The sequence below is a fragment of the Lissotriton vulgaris genome, chromosome 2_1 (assembly GCF_964263255.1).
Source record: "Lissotriton vulgaris chromosome 2_1, aLisVul1.2, whole genome shotgun sequence".
Taxonomy (NCBI): Eukaryota; Metazoa; Chordata; class Amphibia; order Caudata; family Salamandridae; genus Lissotriton; species Lissotriton vulgaris.
Window position 1 is genome coordinate 544,229,970 of NC_141687.1, and position 22,455 is coordinate 544,252,424.

General features: G+C 44.7%; 1 protein-coding gene across 1 annotated transcript in view; it reads right to left on the minus strand.

The window, feature by feature from the left end:
• ITGB2 (integrin subunit beta 2) overlaps window positions 1-22,455 on the minus strand; it is a 466,167-nt gene that overhangs the window by 213,884 nt on the left and 229,828 nt on the right. The window contains exon 3 of the mRNA XM_086955517.1: window positions 13,839-13,910. The gene's annotated coding sequence lies outside the window, so the exon portion shown is untranslated. The remainder of the gene's footprint in view (window positions 1-13,838; window positions 13,911-22,455) is intronic.

A 22,455-nucleotide genomic window follows, 5' to 3' on the forward strand; every position in this document is an offset into this window, starting at 1 on the left:
TACTTTTGGAAATTGCATCTATGTTTTCAGGTAACTTCTGTTAATACTGGTCTTTGAAATCATATACCAGAATAAATCCGGAACAAGTTTTCACAAAAGCAAATTCCCTTATGTTAATGTTAATGTTAAGAATATTTTGTAAAGCGCACGTACACCGGTCGGTTTCATGGCGCTATAGGAGAGAAGGCAGAGGTCGTTACCCAAGAGAACATCAGTTGTAGGCTTGCTCAAAGAGCCAGGTTTTGAGGGATCTTCTGAATTTGAGATACATTTGGGAGCAGGATTCCCCCCAAAAAATTGGACTAGTGCAAAATGATGCATCCTCAGAGATTTCTGGTGCAACAAGTTCACAGCAAGAAAAGTGTGCACTTTAAAAGTCATGATACCTTGAACAAATTGTGAATGATCTTAGCACAATTGAACAACTAGCTGTTCTCTTGAATGGTGCCCATGCGTATGTGTTGTAATCTTCTGTTTAGTATAATGCAGCCTCCCCATTGATGTTCACTGATGCTCTGTTCCCTGCTGCTCAGCCTGTGTTTGAGGTCATTAGAATGTTGAGAGTGTGTGTGTTTGGATGCGGTCAGTTGGAGTAGATGGGCTGAGCAGCATGGATGCTGCTTCTGGTGGGGCTTTACCTGTAACCTGTAACCAAGTTAAATACACCTATTCATAACCTACAAGGATCCAGCTTATTTGTAACACTGGTGACGATTTAAGAAAGAACCTACGTGTGGAAGGTGATGGAGAAGATGATTTACTGAGAGAAACTGAGGAACCAAGAGTAACTTACTGAGAAACTAAGAGTACAAGAAACTGAAGCTTGAAGTGAAGAGGAACACCTGGTAGCCCCATAGCTGTCTATTACATCTGACAGCCTGCAGTCCCTCTGGTGTGAAGGGCGTTGGATCAGCTTAACACCTATGCATGCTGTATTATCATTTTTGAGGAGTGAAATAGCAGCGCTGCGTTTAAATGAGCTGGTAGCGTTGAGTGAATTTGCAGTGATCCAGCAGAACTGGCAGTTGATGGCTGAATTGTAGTTTATTGGGTTATACTGCGAGTGACGCTCACATGGAGGGGCGTTTTAACCTGCTTACTTTGCCATGGGGACATTGGTGCCGACAGGCGGTTGAGAACTCACACACAGTGAGTGAATGGAAGGAACTGGTACCGGCTACTTTAAAGGGACTGCATCGTGTAGTAGCCTGGAAAGGGATTTTGGTGAAATTGATCCTGCTGTTGATTTGATTCTATGTCTGAAGAGTGGCAAATGGGTGCATCATTGTTTAAGTCACCCTGAACTTACGGAACCTGTAAGCTGCAGCATTAATTGTTTGGTTTTTTTGGGCCCGCGCGAGCTGCTGTCACCGTTCCGTTTATGCTCGAGGATCTAATGCGGCATTTGAAAAGGCCCACGTGGGCTGCTGTGCGTTGCTCTCCACGTGTGTTAGGTTCAGCCGCAAGTGGAGGAAGCCTCAGGTGGTGAGCTATCATCAATAATATCAGGTTGAAGACCCACATATGGGAGCATGCGCAGGTGGAAGACTGCGCTACTCTGATTCAGCTAACTTTGTGACATCATGGCCGAAGGCCGGAAAGTGCATTTGGGTGATGAGGTGGAAACTTTGGAAGCATGGTGGTAGCATTATTACACAGTGTGTGTTATACAAAGGGTCGCAAGATCGCCACAAGTCATTGCTAAGGAGTCCAGTGACTGAGCACTGCTAAGGAGCTTGGAAATTATGGGAATGAGAATAGCACTACATGTGAAGCCTAGAACACCAGCAGTGTGTACCCTGGGTCGAACGCTGCATTCAGGACTAGTGATTTTTGGATTGCAACCATATTTCCAAATGTCCCAGTCTGCTGTCGGATATAGTGTGAAGCGTCTCACGCTACCTTGAATTTTAGAGGAATTTCAGGTTAGGAGTCGCTTACTGGGGTCAAGTACTAGTCATCTGCCCGAGTGAGAATGTTTTAATTTTTAATACTGTATTGAAAATTCTATGCTAATTCTGACAAGTTTAATGCTGTCTTTGGTATTGATGTTTGAATGCTGATTTCACAATGTCATGTCAAATGTTGTTTATCGGAATATTTGCTTGTGTGTAGTGTGCTAAAGTTTTTTATTTCATCCTAAATTTTTGTAGAATGTTTTTTTTGTGGTTGTATGCTGTAGTGGTATATGCAGTTGTGACATGTTAGTGTCATTATCAGTAATTACAGTGTTTTTGAGTTACCCGGTGTCCTGTTTGGAGGCGGTCGGGGGAAGAAGTATGTATATTTGGTCCTGTACGGATAACGTGTGTTAGAGACATGTTGGTGTTGTGTTGAGTATCCTTCCCGGTCCTGTTGTGTATGCAGAAGGCGGAGAGTGTGTTATCCTCATCCTGAAGTGAGACATATTTTGACAATCCTACCTAAGGGGTTAAGGATGTATGGTCAGTGTGTTAAGCCCAAAGTTTTAGGGAATATGTGTGTTACACTCCAGTGTTATGTGTCGCTTCTACCTAAAACTCTCACTGAACCCAACAGTGGCTAAGAACTACTCTCCCATTTCCCAGCTGCCATTCCCGGTGAAGATATTGGAAAAAGCTTTACATGAGGATCTCACAGCTCTCCTGGATTATAATAACAGTCTGAACCCTTCTCAAAATTTGAGGCCAAAACATAGTACTGAATCGACCCTAGTGGTCACCACTGAGGAGATCTGCAGTCTGGTGAATGAGGGAGGGAGGGTGGCACTGATCCTTTTAGACGTCTCAGCCGCGTTTGATACAGTGAACCATGTTGTTCTTATTAACCAGCTGGTGAGGGGGGGAACGAGGGCTCTGCCTTGGCCCTGTTAAGCTCTTCCTTAGCTAACAGGGTACAAATGGTGGAGATGAAATGTTTTGAATTTGAATTTTTTTCTCTACCTTGTGGTGTGCCTCGGGGGTCTTTCTTATCTCCTACGTTATTTAACATCTACATTACTTCCCAGGTGGAACTGGTTTCAATCTGTTGGCCTCTGCCATTTCTTATGCCAATGATACAAAAATAATTGTAGCGATACCAGATGAGGGAGGCATGGTGAGAAATAACTTCAGCAACTGTGTAACTCAAGTCTCAGCCTGGATGCAGGTAAACTGCTTAAAATTGAATACGGAGAAGACGGAGGTCATGTTGTTTGGGAGGAACACGGTGTGCCAGAACAGAGCATGGTGGCCTGATAATCTCGGCTCGCTACTGTCTCTGGTTTAGAAGGTAACACATCTAGGAATTCTATTTGATGAGCACCTGAATTTCTCAGAGCAGATCAATAGCATACCTTTTTCCTGGTTTTATTTAATTGATTATTAATTAATGATATTTAATGTTTTAATTTAATTGTATTTAATTAATTTAAGATGCTTAAAACGGGTTTTCAGTTCATTCCTCTTGAATTGCAAAAAATGGTTGTGGTAGCCCTGATCTTGACTGCGATAGATTACTGCAATGCACTATATTTAGGGATAAATAAAAGACTTCAGGCTAAGTTACAATCTTTACAGAATGCGGCAGCTCGATTTACTCCTGAAGCTGCCTGTTCTGGTTCAAAAAAGATCCATGATCTGCATTGGCTGCCGGTGGCTGAGAGAATTAAGTTTAAAGAACTCCTCATTGTGCACAAAGAAGTAAATGGCTAGGATCCCTTATATCTTCAAAATACTTTAAAGTGGTATTCCCTTGGTCTTCTCATGCTAAATTGGTGGTCCCCCCCAAAATAAAAAGAGTTGATTTTGAATGGCACGAGCTTTGCTTTCCTAGCTGGCAAGCTTTGAACGCTCTGCCCCTCTGTCTAAGATCGCAGCCTATTCATACTCGCTTTAGGATGTCGTTAAAGAATTGGCTATACCTGTAACCTGTAACCAAGTTAAATAAAGCTATATTCATAGCCTACAAGGATCCAGCTTATTTGTAACAATATACCTGCGCACAACATCTTACAGTTAAAAAAAAAAATATGTTTTATATGGCGCAAACTAGACCCAAGAGATCGGGTATCAGAGAGCTTTACACGAGCACCAGTTTGTTACAGAAGGACACATCCATTTTTATTAGGCACAGGGAGATTAGTGCCCACATGCATCAACCTATTTAGGAAGTGCAAACGGTGCGGATCGCAAAATTCGGACGTTTGCGATTCATAAATAGGTTTCTGGAATGCATCAAGCATTTTTGTTGAAATCGCTATTTTTAGCGAACTCCAAAAATGCGATTGCTTTTAAGGAATCGAAAATTTGCGATTCCTTAAAAGCAATGCATGATTAATTTTAAAATTGCGAATTCGCAATTAGGGGGTGCAAATTACCACGAGGTTGAACCTCGTGGTAATTTGCGAAAATGTGTTAAAACGCTCAAAATTGCATTTTCACACACTGTCATGTTACAGACACACATGTCCTTAGGACTGAAACATGCACTTCAAAATACATTTCAGGTGTGAGGGGGGGGGGTCCTTTGGACTCCCCCCTGCACCCATGGAATGCATCAACTTCTTGCGAATTCTAATTTGCGAATTCGCAATTCCCATTGATTCCTATGGGCCTTTTGGCCCATAGGAATCAATGGGAATTGCGAAATCGCAAATTGAAATTCGCATAATATTTGCGATTCGGTAAAAATCGCAAATTAGGAATCGCAAAAACGGACTTTGATGCATGTGGGCCTAAGTGCTTTGCCTAGAATCACAGGATGTTGAGCACAGTTGGCGAGACTCGAACCCGGTTTCACAGCTTTGAGGTCGACCACTCTAGCTGTAAGGCTACATCCTCTCCCCATTGAGCAACTTCTTCACCAGCCCACAGGAACTTTCAACAGTTTTATCTGACATCACATGACAGGCACTGACACAGCCCATGATCTTTCAACATTATACTGTGCTGAAGAGCAACAGACAGAAATTAGGGGACAGAATTTAGGAGTATACACCTAATTAGCATGAATACATCCATTATTGTTTCTGTTTTTCATGGCGATAGGCAAGATACTTTGAATACATTTTCCACAAACCCAGACTCGGTGCTACTGAACAAGTTGTTCTGTAGCAGAAGTGTCAAGTGTAGGTGCAGAAGGGCTGGATCTAGGCTAGATTGTTAGGATAACCACATGACATAAATTTACTTACGATTGGACCTATTCACAAAGTAATTTTTAAGCATGTAAATTAGTAATCCTGTAGTATTCTTTTACATATTCCTACATGCCTTTTTTATTGTCCCTAAAACATCTAAAATGTGAATATTCATATATATTTAATACAAACACAAAGGGCTATGCTCTTTTTCTACTTCTACTAATAAGAAGTTGAACGTTTTGGGGCAATTTCTCAAAAGCATGCAAGACTACGTAAAAGAGTCCTGCTGTAGTATTACAGCCCGTGCTCATAAATGCTTTAGTGAGTTGGTCACAATGAATCCTAGTGGAACTTATTAAAGCTATTATGGTGAAAATCTTGCACAGACCAGTATATTACCCTGATGCCTTAGAAACCTTGCTCATAGCATCCTGCACCAATGTACACAAGAACCAACATCACTTTTGCCTTCAAATGAAACCCAATGTAACTGACTAATGAATGCCGATAGACAGAATTCATGGCCCAGAATGAAGACGATTGACATAAATTATAACTGTACCCTAATTTTCATATTTATATTTATTTTCATTAATATTGCCTTTTACTGCTATTTTCTTTGTGTACGATTCATTGCTAAAAGTGTTGACATCAGTGCAGTAGCATAAGAAATAGTGCAAGAAATTATAATACACTGGCTCCTGTCTGTTTTATTGCTTGAATCAAAAAAAGTTCAGTACCCGTGGCTTTTATTGTGGCATTTCACTTATTTGCACTTTCCTTGCAGGGCAGTTCTAGTCACTACCATTCTGGATGTAGTAGCAGCTGGTGTTGTGGAGGAGTGGCAGGGTGGTCCTGGGGGTAGGGAGGGCAAGGCGGTGCCATAGGACATCGAGTTGGCGATGCAGCGCGTGCAAGGTAAATTGTTTTATTTGTTTAATTACTTACCTTACTCCTGTCCGTCATATGTCGGACTCCACTACCCCCCCCAACCTGCTTCGCCGCCCCGCAGCACTCCTACGCGAGCCGCCACTGATAACACCAGGTTTGTAATAGGCAGAAAGATACTATATGTAAAACATTGTGCAGACTGGCAGATGCTACGGGAAATGAGTGCTGTGAATAGCCGCCAGCAACAGCCATCGCTTACATTGTGCCTCTGTCAGGTCGGACCTCTTTTGCCCAATGTGAGATTTATTGTGTACAGTTGTCCAGCGTGCAAAGGGCTGAAGTATTTGAGTTGAGTTGAGTTGAGTTGGGATTTATAAAGCGCATAGCTACCCTAGGGCATCCCAGCGCTAATGACCGTAGATCTAGAGAGGGGGAAGAAAGGGAGGAAAGAGGGTTCAAGGGAAGAGCCAGGTTTTCAATTGTTTCCGAAAGCTGAGGAGGTTATGTTCTCTCCTCAAAGCAAATGGGAGGGAGTTCCACAGTTTTGGGGCTTGTAGGAGAACAGGCGACCGCCTGTTCTGGCCTGCCTTGTCCTTGGAACGCTGGCAAGAGCGAGAGAGCCGGATCTTAATTGTTTGTGTGGTTTTAGACAAAATTCGTCCTTTTAAAAGAAAACGTTATTTTCCTAACATGAGCCTCTGTTAGGATGCCACCGCATAACGAGCTGTGCACTTTAAAAAATCTGAAAAAAAGAAGCCAGGGTCCCTGCTACAGTGGTACTGAAACATTGGTGTGTTGAGCTGTCAGATAGTATTTTGCAATGTCACTCTACAATCTGACATTGAAGTACACTGATGTGCTTTTCTTCATGGAGTAAAGTTATAATTTAACTATTATTCTGGTGATATTATTGAACTTCTTTGCATACTACAAATAGCCAGTCAAATAAAGCTTCCCCTTGACTCAGGGCTGGGAGTTTCGCCGAGGGAGGCTGTATTCTTGGGGTGCCTGCCAGGTAAACCTTGACACGCGTGAGTCCAAAGCACATAGTGCTGCCTCGGCTGCCAGGCTGGGAGCTGGAGCGCAGGAGCGCAGGGTCATGTGCAAGTCATATATTGTTAAAATTAAGGAAGACTCGCCGCGGACAGCGGTAATGATGGCATGGATGCAATCTGAAATGTCACTAAGCGCGCTTCCAGAAAAAAAGTAGTACAGAAACAATACACTAAATTGGCCATGCGTCTGTTAAAAAGAAGTAGGGTCGGCTAAACTAAGTGAAAGGCATGACGTATGCATGCCCATTACAAATAGGGAGAAAGACAATTGGAGTGACGATAGCGCCGGCCAATGGGAAGCCTGTGGGTGGGCTGAAGCCCAGAGCTGTAGATACAGCAGTCTCGGTACGAGACAGAACATGCACGCAGTCTAGAGCTGAGAACTAAAAAGGTGAATGACACACTAACAGGACAATGGAAGAAGAGGGCTTGCTGAAAGACCCTACTGGTAAGTATATTATACATATAATTTTTGCAAAATCAAAGGGTCATGCCTAATACAAGACCTAAAAATATATTCACAATATCTACAGCATAGGGCATCTCTTAACACATAGAGAGACAGCACAAAGTGCACATCTGTAAAGATTTGGTTTGAGTAGGCAGGGTCGTGGTGAATACATTTCAGACATCAAATGCTACGCTGTTTTGGTCCGTTGGTGGTATCTCACCCGGCCTCTGTCAGGAGTGAGATGGCATCTTGTTTCCTCATATCAGATCTAAGGCAGGCTGACAACCACCCACCTCTTACTATCACTACGATTTGTGTTCAGCTCACAGCAGGCGATTTGAACTCTCTACTAAATATGGCTTAACTGCCCAGCTAACAAAGGTCCACCTTCCAAGGCAAACGGGGAGTGTAGGGAAGAGCTAAGGCTGGCGATAGGTACTTCACCCTGCAGCGGTTCCTATTTCTTCTTCATAGAATTTGGGAATGAAGCAAGTATTTTTAAAATATGTATTTGTTCCACCACAACTGTATTGATGTGAATCGAAATGAAAATCTAAAAGTATAAGCATCTTATCCAATTGGAAATATGAACTTTTTCTCAAGCAATTTTTTCACGTTACCGTAAGGAGAAGAACACTAAAATTCTACGCAGTGTGCATAGGTATTTTTACTTAGACGTGGATTACGCTTCTAAAAATATTATAAAGCCTAAGTTCCCCTTTGTCGGACTTCAAACTCAATGGGGCTGAAAGGAAGAGCGTATCACACAGACACGAGTCTAGGCAGCTGGCCACGTCGCAAGAAACAGCATCTACAGCATGCCCCCATGCCAAGGTGACTATTGTCCTTCAGTGCACACTGTACATTGGTGCCAGGGGAGAAGGACTCATACATAGGCCTCCTCTGACTGGATCACAGCATTGAGGGAAGTGGCGGGCAGCTTATAAAGCCAGAAGAGATTAAGCTTTTTTGGGTCAAAAGAAAAGTGGAAAAATAATTTGCAAGATAGAGATAAACAAGCAGGGAGTATCTAGTGATAGATTAAGAGGCAGGAGGTGGAATCAACATTATGCAGCCTTGGTATTTGGCACACAATCTCTGGGCCCCAGCACTTACTCTTTCACAAATTATGTACTGAATCCACCTATCCTCTTGACTGTCAGTCAAGAGAGTTTGTGATTTTATGATGTTAACATGCCAACCATTTTTCAAAACAGCTTTCCACTGCGAAGCTACACAGAGATTTTACGCTGCACTGATTAGAACAAGCATTGGGAAAGCCAATAGGTTTCACATATACAAGACCTATTGGCGTTGTCAATGTTTTTTTTTTAAATGTTGCAGAGAAACATGGGCTGCTGTGCAGCATGGCTTAAAGTAAATAAAAACAAAGCGTGTGACCGACATTGACCGCGTCATAGCGCTTTTTTCTGTTTACTTTAAGGCATTTTGCATAGCAACCCACAAATACGGTGTCAGGCAAGTTCTGAGACCTAGGCTCAAGATCACTGATTGATAGGTCACAGGTGGGGAAGCACATAGCTAGCACGAAACCTTAGGTATGAACAGGAAACCTAAGGTCAATCCCACAGACAGGTGTAGCGATATTACAATCGTCAACTGAGATTGGCCTCAATAAAGCACAAATAGACGGACTGGGTATACACTCTCTTAAAAAACCATGAAGTCAGATGCCACTTGAGTTAGGAACATATAGCCAATCAGGACAAAGCACACGCAGCGATTATGTGCTCATAATGAGGAACATCTGGACACGTTACCCACTGCCCACATTGTGCCCAAGCAAGTTCGAGGCCCACTTGTATTTTCCATTAGACAATTAATTTATGTCTCCAACAGCAGCAACTTACATTCCTCACCATATATAGATCACCAAAACCCTTTATTACCTACGATGAACTGTATAAAAGAACTGAGAGTGATCCGCCTCATGGTGATGCAGCACCAATATGTATTAGACCTAATGACTGTGATGAAGTGAAAGTTGTGTGCCAAGATCAGCACAGCTTGCTGCACGTTCATGCCAGGGAACAACATGGACAATGGAACATTGACACTTGCCACCCAAGCATTGCATCATTTACAAAGGCACATGCGTGAGGAGGGAGGTGCCCCTGAGTAGGAGTGGTTTTCAAGTTGGTTCTCCTGGCTCCCCACATGGATCTCCAGTTTGTGCACATCGTTGTTGCCAGTTTTCATTGTGTTTCTATTTGTATGTGAGTCTGTATAATTGGGAATAATCTGCTGTAAAAATGCATTCCTCAAACTGGGAAGAATGCAAATAACTAGGAAGGTAGTAGTTGTCAAAAGCAAGCATAAAGACCCAAACAGGTCCCAAATAAAGTAACTGTCAAAAGTATGAGTTAGATAGTGTAATTGAAAAATCAGTTAGAAGGGGGAATTGTAATATGGGAAAAGTAGATGCTAATTTGGAAAAAGATACATTACGTCTTTATTAACATTGCCTTTTGTGAACTCCACATCAACCAGACTCACAATTACATAGTCAGGCAAGCTCTGAGATTTAGGCCTGATATCACTGATTGAAAGGTCACTGGTTAGGCGGCACGTAGCCTGCAGACAAATGCAGGAACAGGAAACCTTACATCAATTCCACAGATAGGTGCAGTGACATTACAATAGTCAAGGGAGATTGGCCCCAATAAAGCGCACATGGCTGGAGGGAGTATGCGCGCTCCTAAAGCACCATAAAGTCAAGAGTTAGTAACATATAGCCAATCAGAACACAGCACATGCAGTAATCACGTGCTCCCCATGCTGGACATCTAGACATGTTACCCACTGGCCACATTGTGTGCACGCAAGGTCGAGGCCCACCTGTATTTTTCAATAGACAATTTATGACTCCAAAGGCAGCAACTTACATTCCTCACCATATATGGATCACCAAAAACCTTTATTACCTATGATGAACTGCTTAAAAGAAGTACACAGACAAAATGTAAATTAAGACAGTCCTCAGATCCTGTGCCTGTAACTCTTCTCCCTGCTGCTATGTTGTCAGGAAGCCCTTGTCCCAAACAAAAGTGTAGGGGAGCTCTAATATACCGACCCCCTGGCCCAAAAAACAATTTCCCAGATAAATTATTATTATTATTTATAGCTCTGCAAGTACTGGCCTCTGACTTCTTTTTCCTAATAGGAGATTTTAATTATTATGCTGAAATATTAGAAAACTCTGATACGGATCCACTAATCACAAACATGCACACATTAGTTCTAGCCCAACTGGTAACAGGTCCTACCCACATAGCAGGTCATACACTCAATCTCCTCTTTACAAACACTCCAGACATCACAATAGAACCTCCCACCCCACTGCTATGGAGAGATAATTATTTGCTAAAACTTGTCATTTCTGTAAATATGATCAAAACCAACCTTAGAAACAAACTAATATGGCGAAGGTCATGGCGCAAAGTCACTCCATCCCTTTTCTCAAAACATTTTAGTTCTTTCCACACTAGCCAGGAGGTAAACATTGATCTGGCAGCAACCTCCTTTGAAAAAGCAATAACGGCTGCATTAGACCAAATTGCCCCTCTTACCAGGGTCAAAGTTAAATCTAGAACCACCCCCTGGTTTACAGAACAATTAAAGACAGCAAAGCTTTCCTGCAGGACAGCAGAGCGGAAATGTAGAAAAGCCAGAGACTTAATCAATCGAGAATCATATAAAACATCCACCACAGCTATATGGAGGACATCAGACAAGCAAAAAAAATGTTTCTCCTAAACAGAATAGATAAGGCGGCTAATTTGTGTAAGGAGCTCTACCAAATTCTAAAAGAATTTACAACACCTCCCATTCAGCCACTGACCTCCAACTCCCAAGAATGGACTGACTCTCTCTCTAATGTTTTTTATGATAAAATTCCCACCACAGTTTAATAACAACCACCCAGAGAATACGCTCAATGTGTCTCCAGCCCCCCTTCACATCTTGGCAGATTTTTCTGAGTACAACATCGAAGGAGTGAGAAAAGTTATGCAGAAAATAAAATCAGGATCACCTACTGATTCTGTGCCACCAAAATTTTTCTCAACCATCGCACTGGTACTATTGGACAGTCTAACTTATTTAACAGATCATTATGGCTAGCTGAGTTCCCGAAAATATGGAAGGCCGCTAGGGTCAGGCCAATTCTGAAAAAACCTTCAGCTGACCAAAACTCCTCCTAAACTATCATCCCATCTCGTTGCTCCCTTATTTTGGGAAGATGCTGGAATTTCCAGTAAATTAACAGCTTGTTATGCATCTCGAGAGCCATGGGCTACTGGATCCCTCTCAGATGGGTTTCAGGGCTGCCCATAACATGGAGACGGCACTAGTTGAGGTAACAGTTAATGTCAGGCTAGCTCTAGACAGAGATCAGTCATCGATCCTAGTCCTGCTTGACCTATCCGCCGCCTTTGACGCCATCTCCCACAGCATTCTAGAACATCGACTCTGGGAGATTGGTGTCAGGGGGGGGATGCCCTGAAATGGCTTAGGAGTTACCTAACAGGCCGAACCACAACAGTCCAAGTGGGAAAAATCGTCTCCTGTAAAAGACCAGTAAAGATGGGAATGCCTCAGGGCTCCATTCTCAGCCCTACTCTTTTTAATCTTTACGTAACACCGCTGGACAAGGTGATCAGATCTTACGGCTTTGATGTTGTATCATACGCATATGATATGATATGATACACATATCTTGGTCACTCTTGGCCAAGATCCAGCGGAAACAAAGCTACGTTTCAAAGAATGCATGTCCCATGTAGACAGGTGGATGAGCACAAATCACTTTCAATTAAATGGAGGAAAATCCGAGATTGTGCTTTTTGGCAAGGCCCATGAACACTGGTTCTATATGGCCCTCTAACCTGGGCCCCTGTCTTACCCCAAAACAGACGGTTCGGAACCTGGGGTTCCACATGAACAACAAACTATCAATGCAAAATCAGATTAACCATATAGTAGGCTCCTATTTTGGAACAATGCGTAGTCTGCGAAAGGTTTTTTAAAGGATCCCCACCGAGGCTATGAGATCATTAGTCCAAGGACTAATAATGAATCGCCTGGACTATGGCAACGCCTTGTTGTCCTCAATTAATGAAGGCCTTCTTACAAGGCTTCAGATTTTGCAGAACACGGCAGCTAGGCTGGTTCTCAATCTTCTGCCCAGATCCCCTTAGGCCCCCAGCTTAAGATCCCTGCACTGGCTTCCAATCAGAAAGCGGATTCAATTCAAAATCCTATGTCTAGCACACAAAAACATGTACGGAACCGGCCTGGCTTACTGGTCCTAAAAACTAAGCTTGTACCAGCCTAGTAGGTACCTATGATCCAGTAATGAATCATTACTCTCACCTTTCAGAATCTGCACTGCCAGAAGCAGAGGAAAGTCCTTTCATTTTCTTGCCCCCACTGTTTGGAACAAACTGCCAAGAATCTTACGCACAATCCCTGATCACAATTGCTTTTACAAGAAGCTAAAAATGTGGCAATTTGACAACTAGTTAAGCAATCTTTCAGAGCTGTCTGCAAGCGCCATGAGACTTCCGAGTGATATGTGCGCTGAACAAATGTCCCTGATTTGATAGAAGAGAAGGAGTATAATGATTCAATCCCTTCATATATCTCTCCCCTCCTGTATTTACAGTCCCCCTTTGTCAACTGGCATGATAGCTATCCGCAAGAAGTAGAGGAAGCGGTACCAACAAGCGGGGATCAAGTGAAGACCAGACGTCTTACGCCAGAAGTTACACACCTTATGAGGGCGGCCCAGAGAGACCGGGGGCACGTCAGAAGGGAATCCCGAAACGCCGAGAAGGGAAGCAGCACGCCTGGATAATCGCCGAAAGGACCGGAGAACCAAGGAAGAGACAACATCCGTGCGGGAAAAAAACTTGAGTCCAGAGAAGACCACAGCTCCCATGCGAGGGAAATAGCCGATTGCTGTTGATAAGAGAAAGCCGAAGCTGCAAGCGACCAGATGCCACAGAAGAACGCGGATTCACCTCGCCACAGCCCCGGAGGGACGTAGCTTTCCCAGGTGCGTGAGCGTCTACGGGAATACTTGAAATTGGGAAACTAAAGAGGAATGTGATGTGATCAGGGAGGGAAAAAACTAAAAGAAGTTAGACAGTAAACGGGAAAGACGGGAAGAACCAGAAAGAGCTCAGAAATTTCCTCTATCGGATATTTTCTTTAGTTTATTTGCTCCATCCTCCCATTCCCTTCACGTTATACATTCATATATTCATTTATCCTCCACACCCTCTCCTATTTATTCTTTGTATTACGAAACACTTACCTGAGCCTTTCTTTTGTCCAAGAGACAACGGCGACCAGGACTTCACCTCAAAAGGGACTGAATTAGAAGACCCTGATTAAAAGAGGAAACAGGAAAAGAAGAAAAAAAGGACATTATAACCCATGATAGTGCTAATAAAATATACGATAAAGAAATATCCCTTGCATTTTGTCCCTTCTTAACAGAAAACCCTACATATGTTTAATTAAACAAACTGTTCATGTTTTGCCAACCGCCTCTTGTCTCTTGTTTTGTTCAGTAATTCATGTTCAAGTAACACGTCCATTAGTAAGCTGAACGCCAATATCTAGCATAATTGAATGACTTTGTGTTCAGTAATTTTAAATCGCCTCTCTTGTCAAACTTCTCAATCTAGGCGAGACAAACCACATTCTAGACTAGCTTTCAGTAATATTTTCTCACTTCCCCTTACTGATGTCCCTTGTTCTGGATTCCTCTAGAATACAGCCTAATCGAATAAAAGGTGGTGCCATGGAAAAGAAAGGCCAGTTATCTTCTCTAAAAAACTCTTAAGTGCAAAACGTAAGTACATAAAAGTCATGTGTATGTCTTGTATAGGAGTGCCTTGCAGTTACTGCTTGAATTGGCACAGATATCAAATTAATAAAACAGAGAAGGATTATAATGTTCTTTATTGCAGTTGTATGTAGCTCAAACTCAAAACAAAAGAATTGGAGAGTTTCACATGAGCAAACATTAAATTACAAAAGGACATCTTTATTTATAGGCATAGGAAGATTAAATGATTTGAATAGAATCAAAGGATGTTGAGATTCGAACCGGGTACCTCAGTTCTAAAGTCAGCAGCTGTGCCCATGACACCACATCATCTCCTCTCTATGAAGAATGCCATTCCTCTCGAGAAAGTGGTTTGTCAAGAAGATGAGCAGGGGGTGTAAAACAAAACCACTTCTCTTACGGTTTTCATTTATTTTATATGGTTAATTTTTCTGCTTAAGGTGTGAAAAGTAAAAAAAAGCATTCTGTCTGTGCAAATATGTTTCTGACACCATAGTGCCATAAAAGGAAGAGGAAAAGTTCAAAGGAAGCAGCACTAATCACATGAAGCTGCCAAACACGCTTGCTCCCAAAGTAAAAGTAAGTTGAAAAAAAAGTGAATGAAATGGAGTACTTAGCCAAACTCCAATGATAAGAAAAACACTCGAAGAATAACGGGAAATACCATGCCACAACCAAGCATGGTAAGCAGGTAAGACCCTTTTAAGATGTATATTGACTACAATCAATTTTACTGGCACAGTTCAAGTGTTGTGCAGGTGAAACATGTTTAATTGACCAGAGACATATGGTGTTGGTACAATAATCAAGACTAGGGGCAGGCTTAAGCACTTCTGCAGATTTGTAACAAGTTTTCTAGGGCCACTCGATGGAAATGACATTCGTGCGCTGTAAGGTAAAGCCCAATCGCTGCTTAAGATAGAAATACTACTTTTCACTGGCATTGAATAGGCCCTGACCTTTAGGGAAAGGATTAAAGAACATTGGACTACGAGGTGTAGCGCCAATAAGGGATTATGGGCCAGAAGTACTAATGTTCTGCTTGCAAATTGCGCACCGACTCTTTGCAGCCAGTATCCTATTTTGCAAACTTACCTATGTACAAATTGGCTGGTCCTCACAACAAGGAATCACAGACGACCTGCCTAATTATTATTCATTAGGCAGATCGCAATTTTCCAACCCCATAGTAATTTGTTACAATTATAGGGATTGTGGCATGCAAAAGACAGCAGATCACCATCTCTGGCCCTACGTTCCAAAAGGGAAACTTGTAGTCCGAGTGTGTGGTTCAAGGAATTGGGGCTGCTTTACTAAAAACAGGTTTTCCATATTGTAAAACTTTAGTGAGAGCAGGCAATTGTCCTCTTGACCACTGCCTTATCCCTCTGAAGCTGTTAGCCTGTGTCCCAAAAGAGAAGCAGTCCAAATGGGACTACTTCCGCTTTGGGAATCAGTTACCTACCCAACTTGGAAGTCAGCTACTGTTGCGTCTGTGGCTTCTTGCTGCCTGTGTGTGCATGAGAACCGTGGTGCTTTGCAGGGTCCAGCAGTTCCCGGGGTTCAGTAGATACTGTATGAATCCCACAATGGCGGGCTGGGAGAGTCTATCACCTGGGTCTGTATCCTCTTGGGCTCCCTGATCCTGATCGCTGCCTCTTCTTGCTTCAGCTTCATAATAGCAATCACCAGCCTGAGGATTTGAAGCTGCCTTTTTAAGGTGATTCCCCAAGTTGTTCACTTCAAGTTTTTGCTCTCTTATCTTTTCATCATGACTGTTCCTCCCTTCTTTTCTTCCTGACATTATGTTACCTGTCATGTCGTGTTTGATGTCATTTCCTTTCCCTCTTCTTTTACTATTTTAAGGCCTCAGTCTGGTTGGAGGATGTGTCGCATCGAAGCTATGTACCTTCATTTGTTTCATCGCTCCCTCCACTTGCTGATACAGACTCTTCACTTTTGGGACTTCCTTGCCTGGATTTCTGACTCCTTCTTTGCTCCTAACCTGTGTAGTCTTCAACAGCAAGGACGTATTTTATGCCATTGGCTTATTCTTATTGAGAAGGTGGCAGCTTCTTGTGGGCACTTGCCTATCACACATACAAGAGGGGATACATTGTGCATTCCAGAAAGAGTCGCCATTACCTCGAACAGCGGAAGACCTGTATCTGGATTACATGTAAGTGTCCAGCCTCGAACAGTCACTAATCAATAGTTTGAGAGTAGATTATGGTCACAAACCATTGACCAAAACCCTACAAACTCACAGTTTGGATGGAAAGCCCCTGCACGCCCCTTCCAAATTGGAATTTGGTATGGGCCCGATCCCCTCCATTTTGAGAATCAGAAAAACTTTTCAGCATTGCAAAATGGGGTTAGTGAAAGGGATTTTGGAGGTGCAAACTCTGTATTTTTGGGAGTTGCAGTGCAGCGCTGTTAGATCTCACACAAATAATTTTAAAAAAATTAAAAGCAGAGGGTGTGGGTCAGTTGCTCGCACGAACACATGGGCAAAAGTGTACTCACTGGCAGCAATGAGCAGCTGCCAGGGCCTCGATAAATAGAAATAAATAAATAAAAAAAAATAAAACTGGACAAGGACCAGTAGTGGCTGGCAGGAGATGGCGGTGGAGGGGTAGGGGTAGTGGGGGTGGGTGAGATAAAAAATAACACTTACCTTTTTGCCGACTGCTGGCTGCCGCCTCTCCTTCATCTTGTTCCTTCTTCCTGCAGTGTCGCAGCAGCAGGAAGCACCAAGCCCCCAGGCTCCCCAAGGCCAATCAGCATTGTGATTGGTCTGAGCACAGTGATTCACCGCTCAGACTGGGGCAGGGAGGTTTTGCATGTCCATCACCAGGCTGTGTAATGCACATGGTAGGTAACATGCAAAGTGCGCATGACTGTTTGGTTGGCACAAGAGGGCCGGCCAAAGAGTCATGTGCACTTAGGGAGTGTGCAAACCACTCCTCCCCTTGTGCCATCAGCTCTGACCCACCTCTACACAGCCCAGAAGCTACAAAAAATAAAATGCTTCTAAGAACGTTAATATCATTTTATTTTTGCTGTTCTGCTCTGAGAGCAGGAGGGTGCGGGGAGGGGGACATTCATTCGCCTTAGAGGAGGACCGCCCCTGGCAAGAAGTGCAGGGAAGACAATGAGGAAAGTAATGTACTCCACTAAAAAAGTTCGATACCGTCAGTCTTTTTGTTGAGTTTGGCATTCTAATGCCTTCAAAACTAGACTCTTCCATTTCCCACTCATTAACTAATGTTAATTGCAGGTCTTGATTTTAGTATTAAGACTTGTAGAAGTCTATGCCACATTAGTGAGAATCAACACACTCCATCCACTGGTGATGTTATTGTGAAAATGAACACATCTCAAGAACTTATGCTTTTTCCTTTTGCAACAATCTGACATGAAAAATATACTCCCCGGTTGTACGCAGATGTAATGTTTAAAACTAATACACCAAACAAGAAAAAACAAAAATTACTTTTGAGAAAAGCGTTACAATTAATATTTCTGCAACAAAAAACATAAATTTTACTGAGCAAAATTTGGAAACTATAGGCAAACGTGCAATGGTTCCTACAACGCTATGCAGATCATCTGAACAGTTTTGGAAAGAGAAGGTGTTTGGAATATGACTACTTCCATTTATTTTCCTTCCTCTCCTGAATTGTTTTTTCAGATGGGGAGATGTATGGGTGTATTTTTTTTTTTTACATTTACACGGTTCGCTGAGTTCAGTTTTCATTGTTTGCTTCATAGCAAGTACAGCCTATATTTCTCATCTTTTTAACTCATTTCCATTGCGTTTTGATTGATGGTTGTTTAAATGGCATCATGTTTAATACACTTTAGTTTTTGCGTGTATTTTATCAATCATTTTAGGAATCTATTTTCACATAATTATAATGTTTTAGGTATTTTATTTTAAATGTGTCTGCCGTATTCGACACGGTGAACCATACAGTACTGCTGGAGAGATTAAAAACAATGGGGTTAAAAGGATGTGCTCTGAAATGGTTACGTTCTTACCTAACTGGAAGGCAACAGATAGTGTCACTGCCCCCTTATGGGACTAGCCAGTCTCTAGTGGAGCATGGGGTTCCACAGGGATCGACGATCAGTCCCATCCTTTTTAATATCTATCTGCGTCCCCTTCTCTCCCTAATCAAGTCCTTCGATATCGACCTGGTCAATTACACGGACGACACCCAATTGGTGTTTTCCCTGAAAGGAAAAGGGGCGGTATCGATGGACAAGTTTTAAAAGTGTATGCGCCAGACAGCAGGATGGATCTGGCGGAACTCTCTACAATTTAACGGGGGAAAATAGAGGTGCTGTTCTGTCCTTCTTCCAGAGTGCACCAATTGCTAATGCCAGACTTCAAGCTCACCCCAGAGGATGACCCCTTAACCCCTGCCAAAATGGTGCGTAACCTGGGGGTACAACTGGAGGGTAATCTGCAAATGGAATCCCAGGTCAACAAAACGACCAACGTATGCTTCACGCTGTTGCGAATGCTACGTCAGGTCCTTCCGCTCCTGCCCAAGGACATGCGTTCCATCGTGGTACAGAATGTAATTCTCAGTAGACTGGACTACTGTAATGCTCTGTACTTTGGAGCTCCGCAGAACATCATACAGAGATTACAGAGAGTCCAGTCTATGGCAGCTAAACTGACCCTGAATAGGCAATGGAGGACCTCCACGACTGCAGCCTTGAGAGATTAACATCCTTATTCAAGCCAATGAGAGTGCTATTAATCGCCTCCAAGTAGTCCAAAACACTGCAGCAAGACTGGTTCTGAATGCCCCCCCCAGAACTCCCTCTAAACCCCTGCTGCGTGAACTGCATTGGCTGCCAATAAGACAACGCACCAAATTCAAGATCTGTTGCATTGTCCACAAGTGCTTGTTCGGGAAAGGTCCTGACTCCCTGGTCCAAAAGCTACCTGTCTATAAACCTGACAGAGCCTTGCGGTCAAGCAATCAATTGCTACTCAAAACCCCTCTTGTCAAAAAAACCAGACAAGGGGGCAGAGCATTCTCTTTGGTAGGGCCCAAGCTCTGGAACAATCTTCCTACTGACCTCAGACTAACCCACAATCACTCCTCTTTCAGGAAGAAACTAAAAACTGTATTATTCCAGGAAGATTAAATATTCCCATTCATCAGTGTTCATCCACATTCTCTGTTCTATAGCAACTACTCCATCTTGCGAGCAAAGCGCGGAGATACCTCGTAAGGGGTCGATTCTTGCGCTATACAAGAACATAAAATAAATAAATAAAATTGTCTGCCCATCAAGGAGAGGATCCGTTTCAAGTCCCTATGCATTGTGTACAAAGCGATACACGGCATGGGCCCTATTCCTTTACAGGAAAGATTTTCTTGGTACAGGGGGGCGCTAGAGGGCGCACTGCAGAATGGCCGCACTGACGTGAGGCTCCTGCTGCCCGGAGCTATTATCCGCTTAGGGATCCTTATTACCATCGCTGCGTCCTGATCTGACCCTATAGATCTACTGGGATACCGACTGGCCACCCACGGTCCAACTCCTGGTCCATTCGGAGGTTGCTGACTGAAGTTACGAGGACTCCAAGTTACACCGGCTTGCGCCTTGGAGGTCTGGTGTTCCGCAGACCGGCGTCACCACTCACGCTGGCTCGCGGCTCTGCACGTGGGGTGTAGGCCCTACTCTGCCTCTACCCACCGGGCCTGCTTGCTGGCCGGGCATGTTGCGGACTGCTCCCCTGTCCTTGACCTGATTTCTCGGCTCTCACATCTGCCTGCCCAGGACCTATTGCTTACGGAGACACAGTGTGACATCGGCTGGTCGCCTGGAGGACGACCCTCCTGGCCTGGGAGCGGAGACGGCCATTTTTCTTCGCCGGGAGTGGCGGGGCGTACATGCCTGCTCGTGCCCCCGCGTTTCGACGGTTGGCCGAGGTCTTAGGCCGGCCTGCAGCCTAACTCTTTTTTGACCTGTGTGCCCCGCTGCGCTGCTAGCGCTTTATTATGGGGAAGCCGGACACTAAACAATCTAAACTGTCCTTTGACTCTGGGGCGGCTAGGAGGGGAACGCGTCTGCTCCAGGATGCTGGGACATCGCGGTCTCCCCCCCCGCCTGTCGCTGATACTGCGCCGCAACCGCCAACTCCGGACTTTCACCAGATGATGCAGGAGATGAGGCAGGGGTTTGCCACGATAGTGGACAAGGTGGACAAGATATCGTCGCGCATGGATGCGGTGGTCCAGAAGCTAGACGTGCACGAGGAACGCCTGACAACGGCGGAACAGCGCATCTCGGACCACGACGACACGGCGGCCACTCACACCACCCAGTTGGCGCGCATGGATAATATATTGCGGGTAATTGCCGCTAAGAATGAGGAGTTGGAGGCGAGGAGTAGGCGCAACAACGTACGTATTGTAGGTGTGCCGGAATCAACGAATGTTGGCAAGATGGAGACTTATGTGGAGAGACTTCTGATGGGCGCCATTGGAGCGAATGTTTTCTCGTCCCAGTTTATTGTCGAGAGAGCGCATCGGTCACTGGGGCCTAGGCCGGCCCCTGGGGCTGCACCGCGCCCCATCATTGCGTGTCTTTTAAACTATCGTGACCGGGACGCTGCCCTCCAGGCTGCCCGCACCAATCGGGCCCTTTCCTTTGATGGGGTGTCTTTCACCATGTACCCCGACTTCACGCCTATGGTACAGGACCAACGTCGCAAGTTCCTGGGGGTGAAAAAGAAACTGCGGGAATTGCAAGTTGGCTACGCGTTGCTTTACCCTGCCAAGCTTAGAGTGACGCACCAGGCTAAGCAACACTTTTTCACTAACCCACAGCATGCTGAGGATTTTGCAAGGCGCCTCAAGCGCGATCGAGCGGCTGCAGATCGAGGGGGCGATCGAGACCCTGAGGGTGATCATTCGGCGGCTGAGGAGGAGGTCGCCTGATGGGGGTGACTTTGTTCCCTTTTGTTGTTGTATTGAGACATTATGACGTATGTTTGTTGCATTGACTTCCGTACCAGCACTTGAGGCCTAACTGCCATCCTCTCTTGAGGCGGGGGCCTTATCTCGCCCTTAATTGCGTGTATGAGTGTCGTGTCTTGGGGTCGGTATGGAATCGCAGGATGGTGCTACATGGGTTCGCGCTCTGGGCGCCCACCCCCTCCGCGCTGCGCCTGGGCCATTTGGGACTCGTTGGCTCGATCACTGGCGTGGTGTGTGGGAGTGGTGTTGTGCACCTCTAGAGGGTTCCCCAGAGGGTGTACCCCACTTGTACCTTTGGTTTGGATTCTAGTCCTTTGTTGGTTGACTGGATGTGTGTTGGGGAACAGGGGGGGGTGGGGTGTATGGCCTGATAGTTGGGGTGTCATCAGGTGGGTGGGGTGGGGATGCTTCTGACGACACGTGCTTGCCCGGGACTCATGGGTATTTGTGCAGAATGTTGTTGCTGTCTGTGTGTGCAGGCGCGGCTCCGGTCCTGCTGCATCGGCTGGTCCGTGTTTATTCTGGGCGGAAGTGGCCCTGGGGCCCTTGCCTTCGGCCGCTGTGGGCCTGCGAAGACCGGCCGCCATTTTTGGCGACCGCGTGGTGGTGAGCGCGCTGCACGAGGGTTGCGTGTGCGTGTTGTGGGCCGAATGAACTGGGTTTGCTGCGTGCTGCGCGATGTGTTTCCTGGGTGCCTGTTGTACGTATGGAGCAGTTGGGGGAGAGCTGTTGTGGTTTTGGTTGCTTGGTTTGGAGATGGCGGGGAGTTGTGTGGAGTGTGTGTGGTGGAACGGCTGCGTCCTGGGTTGGTGTCCTGCTGCTGGCTGCTGCTGGGAGTTGGACGTTCCACCCTTGTTCATTGGGTCCTGTGGGGCCCTGAAAATGGCTAATGTCGACTGACATTATAAATCAGATATCAATTTTGTCCTGGAATGTACGGGGTCTTAATGATGCCAGGAAATGTCGCAATGTGATCCAATATTTGGACAGGCATGCTATTCATGTTGCCCTCCTCCAGGAGACGCACCTGCGGCCCGGACCTTCCCCCAGTTTTGGTGGGAGGTGAG